Here is an 8,012-nt window from a genome sequence, read left to right as displayed (position 1 = left end):
CAATTTTAGAGAAGAAAATTTTTCGGTCGCTACCCGGATTCGAACCCGGGACCTTTGAATGAGAGGCTAACACCTTAACCTCTAGGCCACGAGAGCCCCCATAGTACGTTTATGGGTGTGCACATGCGCGTGCGTATGCGTATGTGAGGGCGTATATGTGTGTATGTATGTGTGTATGTATGTGTGTGTGTATGTGTGTGTGTGTGTGTGTGTGTGTGTGTGTGTGTGTGTGTGTGTGCGCGTGGTGAAACACCAAACAAATGTGCCAGGATCTGGACAGTAAAGATGTATGTTATCTTATCTTCTCTTATCTGTACAGCATTCTCTGTGACTCTTCTCTAGGTTCCGTGTGGCCTTCTCCTTGATCTCTTACCCTGTGGATTCCAATCCAAAATCCAACTCTTTTCTTTGTTATTTATGCAGCTTTCAGGCTTCATGGTTGTAAGATTTTCCTTTCATGGAGCGGCAAAAGCAACCACATTTTGTACAATTTGATAAAAGTACTCAAAAATCTATAAAATCTTGTGGGTTTTTTGTTTTATATGTCAGGACTGAACTCAAATCATGTTGGGTTTTTCTTTAGCTTTAAAGCAAACACAACAATTTCTCTGCGAAGTGCTTTTAGTTTTGTTTTAGCAAGAGTTTTACGGCATTTGCAACACAAATAAGTCATAATATAAGCCCCGAAGATTAGATATAACGTGCAAAGAAAAGAAAGAGAGATAAGGACACATTTTTTTAAAGATGTTACTTTCGTGTGTTTTTTAAGTAGAGTTTTTACGGTGCTCGCAACTGCATATAAGGTCATATGAGCGCCAAGGGGTTGATGTCAACAGAGAAGTCCATACAGGTGTTAAATCGGAAAAAGGGAGCAAACCACACCAGAGCATCTATTAACCACCCGCTTATTGTAACTTGTGTTCGATTCCCGAAAGGGTAGAAATCTTTTTTTCTGTTTGCGATTATTTCGGTCTTTCTGCTGGGTTGTATCCCTCTCAACCCAGGTTGACCCTGACAGGCAGGGTCGGAAGCCCGCCTCCTAAATGATCTAAATTGTGTCGACGGGGGTGCGACGTAAAAAAAAAACGCGTACATTTTTTTTAAAAGGAGGGGGGGGGGGGAGAGACAAGACGTCGCTTCGTAAACTTGACAGATCAGATGGGAAAAACTGCTTGGTTCCGAAATTATCTTCAGAGCTGTGCTCGGCTTTGAAGTCTTTGATCATGGATACACTGCTGGCGCTCCCGTATTGGCTACTAAAGTAGAAATTTCGTTTTCACCGAATTTGCACACGTGATAGGTTGGGGGGGGGGTTCTATAGATTTAAGAAGGGAGGATGGGAAGGAGGGTAATGGGAGAGAGGACAATTTCTCGGATAAACAAGCACATTAGGAAACAAAGGATTCCCCTCCCCATCTCTCTCTCTCTCTCTCTCTCTCTCTCTCTCTCTCTCTCTCTCTTTCTTTCTCTCTCTCTCTCTCTCACTCGTTCGCCCGCTCTCCCTCTTTATCTCTCCATCTCGCTCTGCACACTTCTTTAGATACAAGATATTATTTTACGAGTATATACAAGTATGTGACTTTTTTCTGAACGGCTTGCGTTATCTGTATCCTCACAATATCGAGCAAACCACACATAAACGCTATCTTTCTTCCAGTGTTTTTGCTTTTCAGAACATTAAGTATCATAAATCGTTACCTAGGTACACCCCTTGTCGCTGCAATAGTATAATAATAAACAAAAGACTAAGTATTGTTACACCGTGCTTCTCTTTATAAAAATTCGAATATGTAGGTTTGCAGAGCACGTCATACATTTTACCCTAAGAAGATGAGGTCACTGTCATGGTGAAATGGTGAAATGATGAAATGGTGAAATGGTATAAGTTTAACGTCCCTATAAACACAATAAAATTAATCAAGAAGCAAGATCTCCCGAGTTTAACGTCCATCTCCGCAAGGACTGAGCCAAATGGGAAATCCGTGTAAAGCGCCTTTCCCAAAGACACAACGTCGTCGGACCGAGCTGTGGTTCGAACCTCACGATTACGGGTCCCGAAGGCTCCTAACCACTGGGCCACCGACGCCACCACTGTTATGGTCACATGGTGTTTTATTTCACGAAGTGCCATTGTGGGTGTCTCTTCATTCAAGTATTAATGTGTTAGCTGTAAGTAATGAGGCAGTAGGCTGGGAGAGAGAAAAGAGCACAGCAGACAGAAAGACAGACAGAGACAGAGACAGAGACAGAAAGACAGACAGACAGACGGACGGACGGACGGACGGACGGACGGACGGACAGACAGACAGACAGACAGACAGACAAATAGACAGACAGACAGACATACAGACAGACGGACGGACGGACGGACGGACGGACGAAGGGACGGACCCGAAGAACGACTTCGAAAAGAGATTTTAAGTCTAAGTCTCTTAGCGATCAGTTCATCAAGAGCAAGCATGGTCAAGCTCCGGCCACTTGCGGGCTACATCCTGTCCGCGGTAAATTTCAGTCTAGCCTGAGGGTCGAACCAGTGATTAATAATGATTGTTTCCCACAGTGAGTATACAATGAAAACAAAACGGTCCATCCTGAAATTTAAAACTAATACTTTTCGACTCAGCTGGAAGAAATAGTTATCAAATATTTAATCACATGAAACAAGTTGAGTGTCACATTTTTAGGCAGGTGGTTGGAGGGCGCAACTGGTAGGTCCTATTTCTTTACTTTCCCTCTGTTGTTACTCTGTCTTATTTTATCCCAGCACTAAATTACCATTATTGTGTCGATGTACTTCTTTGTAATAATTATAATACATTGCATTTGTATATCGCTCTATTCCATAAGACCTGAGAGATTTACACCAATCACAAGATCACTGAAAAGTAATAATTCATTCACACAGGATAAAATATTTCATCCAAGTAACAAAAAAACCCCAAAAAAATCAAGATCAACAAACTTTTGAGGGATTGGGTTTTTCAACCCATTTCACCGATTTTTTTTTCCTGCTTTGGTCCGCGAGATATTTGAAATCGTTTAATCCCGTCTGCGACTTGGCCACACTTGCCCACGCCTGATCTAGATCAGGGGGCTCTCGTGGCCTTAAAGGTGTTGGCCTCTCATTCAAAGGTCCAGGGTTCGAATCCGGGTAGCGAGCGAAAAATTTTATTCTCTAAAATTGTCTCCTTTCACCTCCTTTCCTGCTCTGTTGCAATGTTCTGTCGTCTGCTTTCGTCTCCTCTTTCTGCCTCATCCCCCACACCTTCTTTGCCCCCTTCTCTGGGTTTCTGACTCTTTCTGCAGCCTTTCTACTGTTACTCCTTGGCCTTCTTACTGCTGTTTTTCAGCCACACCCCTGATCTTCTGGTAGGAAAGATCTACACCTAGCCTTCTCGGACAAGGGAGAAAAATCTCGGAGGGCCCGTGCGCAAGTTGCGCACGTTAAAGATCCCTTGGTGGTCTAAAATCGATAAGAGTAGGCTTCGGCCGCCACCCGGACAAAATTCAAAATTTCCTACCAACTGAAAAAGTTTTTAAATGTGTCCCGTGCGCTCATATGACCTTATGTAGTTGCGAACGCCGTGAAACACTTACCAAAAAAAAATATAGTTCACGGTAGAGACCCCTTCCCTTTTCAGTGGAGTAGTATGAATATTCAAACCTGTCTCACTGCTGCTACGAGACAAGATAATATACTGCCCTGAATTTTTCCTGACAAACATGATTATTAATGACCTTTCCAAAACAGAAGCATCACACACATACAAAGGCCGCAGTGAAGTATGGAGAAAGGGTGGGCAAAAAAAGGGGGGGGGGTAGAGAGAAAGAATGATCTCGACCTGCCACGGGGAAGTCTGCGGTTCGAATCTCAAAGTTGGCCAATAATTTTTGGCATCTTCCTGGAATGCCTAGATTCTAGTTCAAATTGTCCGATATAACCACCAATTTTCGAGGAGACAAGTGGCCGTCTTAGACAGGTTATCACCTTACAAAGTGCTATTATAACGTTGAAAACAAGAGAGGACAAGAAGTGGTCGTTTGTATAGGTGATTGTCTTCTACAGGAGGCCGTGAGAACAGGTTCTGTTTTTCCTCTCAGCCATAAACCGCATGAATGAGGAAAGCAAGGCCCCGAGTTTAGACGTTAGGAGAATAAAAACTGTATAGCCCCCTTAGCCTATTGATTGAAAAGCCTGCAGAGGGTGAGTCGAAAGCCATACTTGTAGGATCGCACAACAGGTGGCCACCATAGGGGAACTTGAAAGGCATGCCGTGGGTGAACATAATTTTTTTTAAGAGAAAACAAAGAAACGTGCAATTTAAAAATAAAATAATGTGTTGGGCGTGACATTTACACTGAACACAGAGCAAGGAAAAGATAGCGAGAAACCAGCAAAGGCTGAGTATGTTAATGACGAGCGACAGTGCGTGCGGGCGACACAGCTGTGTTCCAAATCTAGGTTGGATGACAAAATTGTGTGGTTTCGTGCCGCAAGGGCGTGCTAGTTTTTGGGAGTGTCATGTGTGTGTGTGTTTGTGTGTTTTAGAGCGTGTGCATATATGTGTGTGCGTTTGCGCGTGTGTGTGTGAATGCGTGTGTGTGCGTGCGTGCGTGCGTGCGTGCGTGTGTGTGTGTGTGTGTGTGTGTGTGTGTGTGTGTGTGTGTGTGTGTGTGTGTGTGAGTGAGAGAGAGAGAGAGAGAGAGAGAGAGAGAGAGAGAGAGAGAGAGAGAGTGTGTGTGTGTGTGAGTGTGTGAATGTGTGCGTTTGTGAATGTCAACAGGCAATGAGTGAGTTTGCGTGTCAAGGCATGTAAATACATATACGCATGAGCGTGGGCGTTATTAATGAATGGATACGTGAGTCTGTAGAATCTGTGAGTTTAATGAGTGTATTTGGGTCTCTTTGTATTTAACTGTTTAAAAAGGAATGTATGTCACAGGTCCGTGTGGACAAGCTCACGTTTGTGTCTGCATGCATCATAATGCGTAATCGTATGATAGTAACCAGTGCATGTACTATAATGTCTTAACATGAGTTGTTGTATGTGGGTGTGTACGAGTATGATTGCTTGCACCCATAATAATATGTGCACGTGTATGTATGCTTGCACCCATAATATGTGCACGTGTATCTGCTTGCGCCCAAAGGTTTGCGAACATGTGTTTGCGCACGTTCGTAAAACGTAAAGTCGAAAAATAATTATTATATAATAGAAAAGTGCCGCTGCACTAGCTAAAAAAGTATGGGCGTGTGTGTGTGTGGTACTGTCAGTTGTCATGGTGTTTAGAGGATAGGTGTGCAAGTTGAAGAGACTTTCGGATAGATAGGCAAAGGTTGGGTGTGGAGGATGGGGAGGGGGGGTAAACAATGCGTTTGGGCTTCTGGAATTCTAATCGGTAACGCCAATGACGAACTGAATAATTTGAGATTATGTTGGATGTTCATGGAATTCCAAACTCGTCTTGTGAAAATGGGTCTCAGCTGCTAAAGAAAGAAAAGCTTGTGTGGCTTATGGATTACTTAAAATGGGCTGTTGACAATGAGTATCATGAGTGACAAAGCAATAGGCAGGGAGACAGATTTCAGCTGATGTGCACATGGTATACTTTAAAGAGGACATATTGTATGTCGTTAGATCAACTGTACAGAAAGAACGTAAGCATAATGAATATTATGTTTCTAAAGCGATTTATAGATTTTCTAGAAAGGCATCAAACATCCCAAACTTCTTTTCAATTTCCTTTATAAGTCCTGGCTGAAAGAACTAGAGGAAAAACATACATGAATGACGATAGTATGCCTGTAAAATACATCGCGACATAGATAAAATATGCATGACTAAAATGATAGGCCTTGCTAAGCTGCACAAGAATGAACACCTCGGCCAAGGGAGTTGTTATCATGATGGAGAAGACGTCTTATTTGGTATACAACATGACTTATAAATAAGAAGAATTGAATTATCTTTAATCAAAATTTACCAAGCAACAAAATGACTTTGCAATTCCCGAGTTTCATCGTTCTATCCCAGGCATGACAGTGTCAACTGATGTAAAACATTCTCAAGGCCAGTGTTCGTTTTAACCAAATATATGGACATTTCAAATCCTCTGTTTGAATTTAGCAGAAAGATTCCTGATTTCATACTTCAAAGATTTTGTTATACAATGAAGGCAACAACTACACGATGTCATCGCATCGAGAGGTCTCTTTAACTTAGAAAAGACAAGACCTTTTTTATTATAAATTTCAATTCTATAGGCCTGCTGTTCTAAAACCTCAATCCCAAACCGTATATAAAGCAAACTCTGGAGCTACTGCGGTCTAAGACAGGCCTATTTAAAAAAAAATATATATAATATATATATATTCATCGCCCGTTCTGTCACCAAATGTCAACTCCTCTGTAAACAATCTCACGACAGTCTTTTCAGAGACCACCCCTATTATTTACATTCTGTCGTTCGACACAACTGGGCTACAAGATCTTCCAACACGTCAGGGTTGGGTTTCTAGAACTGCTTTTGGGTGAACAAAAACAACAAATACAAAAACTTACGTGCAAGACTGACTCCTGATAGGGGACAGCGGAATTCCAGCAAATCAAAACGATGTTATATAATCCACACAAAAATGACCACATCAAAAAAGATGTTCTCCTTGTGAATTAAACGTCTCTAGTCACATATAAACGAACACAAATGTAACACAAGCTGAAACAGTGGCTCCTGTTGGCTGTTGGAACTCGATTCAACACCCGAGATCATGACTCGAAACTGAGCCACCAGCGCTCATAGCACACCACTTCACACACCACTGAACATCAACAACACAGTAATGCTGAATCTCGTGGCAAAATGTTTAAAATTAAAGAGCTTCGGAAGGCCAGAGTGGGGGAGACGGGATTCCTTCCTACCCTTCTCCTCTCTTACACACGGTATCGTACACAATTGTTACGACGTTAAAACATGTGTCGCTGTGCCCTAGATCTAGATATCTACTTTACGAACACACGCGAGCTGAGAACACATCAACCTCACACAGTTAACTTGACGCGAGGATGCTTGTTTATAAATGTACCACTTACACAGTAATCCGGCACCAAGCAGCCCCACAAATAAACACAGCACCCTCCAATCCTTCAAACGAGAAAAGAATTGTGTCGCTACTTTTTGCTACATCGACTCACTCGCTTACTACCACAACAAAACATCCATAGTGAACTGTGCAAGAATCGCACTCACTCACACCTCTTCGACACGACGTTGCACGGCACTTTTACCGCGATGCGTCGACTATATTTAGACACAAGCATCGTGTCACATGACCGAGTTCTTATCAATAGAGAGCGGTGTCGGTTTTTCTCACAAGAAGAGAGCAACGAAACTCTCTTCAGCCGTACAAGGTTGAGAACTGCGTCCTAGTTTTCCTGATTAACTCAATTGGGTTACTACAGTCGTATCTTGCATGAGCATAGACCTATATATTCAGTGGTTCCCGCCTAGGAAATTCCACGTAAGAACCTGGTCCTCTGTCTTTATGATTGTCATTCCTAAGAGCATGCTCTATAAATAGCAATCCGCCTAAGAGCCCGGTTTGAGCTCGGGGGAGATATCCATTTCTGAGGTGCTTTTACCTACTTTAGGCCTTTTGGTGTGGAAGGAAAGGTATTGGCGTTGACTAGCAGACAATGAAAGCTACAAACTGCATGCATGTGTTTTACCCAAAACGTTTTTAGGCAGCCTAGCGAGCTTTGCCAAGAGGATTGGTTAGTCGCTTGGTAGTTTTCAGTTGGTATTTGTTCCTTTTGGATTGTCAAAGAGTTAAATGTGAGGCAGCGTGGTGGAATCAGGCTGTCGTCAATTTTTTGGCATATTGAGTTATTGGTTTCATCTTAAAGCTTCTTTATTTGTCTTGCTTTCAATGAAAACATTACCCATTCGTCTTCAGTAGAAGTGGAGATATTTTGGATTGAAGGAGGTGGGGGTCACCTTGTTTAAGAGGTAAA

General features: G+C 42.5%; 1 long non-coding RNA gene across 1 annotated transcript in view; it reads right to left on the bottom strand.

The window, feature by feature from the left end:
• Positions 1-7,305, bottom strand: part of LOC101855360 — a 69,082-nt gene extending 61,777 nt beyond the window's left edge. The window contains exon 1 of the long non-coding RNA XR_220806.3: positions 6,564-7,305. This is a non-coding gene — a long non-coding RNA (uncharacterized LOC101855360). The remainder of the gene's footprint in view (positions 1-6,563) is intronic.
• Between the last annotated feature and the right edge of the window lie 707 nt (positions 7,306-8,012).

This window comes from Aplysia californica, unplaced genomic scaffold, assembly GCF_000002075.1.
Source record: "Aplysia californica isolate F4 #8 unplaced genomic scaffold, AplCal3.0 scaffold00466, whole genome shotgun sequence".
NCBI lineage: Eukaryota > Metazoa > Mollusca > Gastropoda > Aplysiida > Aplysiidae > Aplysia > Aplysia californica.
The sequence above is the reverse complement of the archived record's forward strand: the minus strand, read 5'-3'. Positions and strand labels throughout refer to the sequence as shown.